Source organism: Emiliania huxleyi (genome assembly GCF_000372725.1).
Source record: "Emiliania huxleyi CCMP1516 unplaced genomic scaffold EMIHUscaffold_84, whole genome shotgun sequence".
NCBI lineage: Eukaryota > Haptophyta > Isochrysidales > Noelaerhabdaceae > Emiliania > Emiliania huxleyi.
Genome location: NW_005195736.1, coordinates 319,183 through 320,883, shown reverse-complemented (window position 1 = coordinate 320,883; position 1,701 = coordinate 319,183). Strand labels below are relative to the sequence as shown.

General features: G+C 67.8%; 1 protein-coding gene across 1 annotated transcript in view; it reads left to right on the top strand.

The window, feature by feature from the left end:
• The window catches only part of EMIHUDRAFT_219274 (hypothetical protein), a gene marked incomplete at both ends in the record, with an annotated part of 5,618 nt that overhangs the window by 1,183 nt on the left and 2,734 nt on the right, over positions 1 to 1,701 (top strand). The window lies entirely within an intron of this gene.

Genomic DNA, 1,701 nt, shown 5'->3' with positions numbered 1-1,701 from the left:
TTCCCCCCCCCCCCCCACCCCTGGCGGTGCACCCCCCCCTCCGAGGATACTTTACGCCCCCCCAGCCGTCTCGGTGCCCCCCCCTCCCCCTTTGGCCCACACCCCCTCACCCCCTCCTCTCCCCTTGTTCATCCTCCCCAGAGGGCCAAGCCAAGAGAGCCAAGACAGACAGGCAGACAGCCTGCGAGCAGACATCATTCCCCAGACCCTCCTCCCACCGCCCGCCCACCCTTTTCCCCCCCCCCCCCCCCTCTCTCTCTCTCTCAGGAGCGTCTGTCTCGGCTCTGCCACGCGCCGCGCCTCCGACTACGGCGAGGTTGCGAGGCTTCTGCTCTCCGCGGCGCCTCGGTCGGGCTTCTCCTCGCCCTATAGCATGGCGCCGCTGGGAGGCGCGCTCTAGTCCCATACCTCCAGAGTGCCGAATCCAGTGTGGCTTCTCCTCGCCCTATAGCATGGCGCCGCTGGGAGGCGCGCTCTAGTCCCATACCTCCGGAGTGCCGAATCCAGTGTGGCTTCTCCTCGCCCTACAGCATGGCGCCGCTGGGAGGCGCGCTCTAGTCCCATACCTCCAGAGTACCGAATCCAGTGTGGCTTCTCCTCGCCCTATAGCATGGCGCCGCTGGGAGGCGCCGTCCGTCGTCAAGCAGATCTAGCCTCACACACCTCCAGAGTGCCGAGGCCAGTGTGGGTTCAGGTCCCGTGGGTGGTGCGGTAGGCGCGCCATCCGACGTCAAGCAGATCTACGAAGAGAGCGGCGTCCCGCTCGCGTCTATCCAGCCGCCCGAGGTGGACGAGATACGGCCGAGATCCAGCCGAGAGACGGCCGCGAGATAGCCGCGAACACCAGCCGCGAGACGGCCGAGAGACGCCTCTCCCAGGCCGCTGCACGCGGGGGCTAGGATCTCGGCGGCATCTCGGCGGCACCTCGGCGGCATCTCGGCGGCATCTCGGCGGCATCTCGGCTGGCATCTCGGCTGGCACTTCGTAGGGCGCGACGGCGCTCTCCGAGGCGAGCTACGCTGGGAACCACGTCGTCGTCGAGGCCGTGCTGAGCCATGCGGCCGTGGTTGGCGTGAGCGTGCATATGAGCGGCGGCCCTAGAAGCGGGCAAGAAGCGGGCAGACGGAGCCGTCACCGCGTCCTCTTCTCCGCTGTACTCACGGCAGACGGAGCCGTCTCACCGCGTCCTCTTCTCCGCTGTACTCACGCGGTGCTCCCGCCCTCGCTGTGCCACACCCTCTCATGCCGGCGCACTGCACGGCGCAGGCTCGGAACGTGCTCCGCCGCCCGCATCGCGAGCGCCATGGCCGACCGCGCAGAGACGCGGCACAGCCGCAGCCACTTCGAGCTGAGCGAGGCGCGATCTCCCTGCGATCTCCCTGCGATCTCCCTCCCTGCCCCCCCCTTCTTGCCCCCCCCCTTCTTGCCCCCCCCCCCCCAGCCCGGACTCTCGCCTGGGCCGCTATCTCGGGTAATCTCGGGTGATCTCCCCGCCCAGCCCTCCTCTCTCGCGCGATCCGCGCTGGCCTATCTCCCCTGATCTCCCTAGATCCCCCTGTCTCTCCCTAGATCTCCCTAGATCTCCCTAGATCTCGCTGTCTCTCCCTAGATCTCCCCAGATCTCCCTAGATCCACCTGTCTCTCCCTAGATCCCCCCAGATCTCCCTAGATCTCGCTGTCTCTCCCTAGATCCCCCTAGGG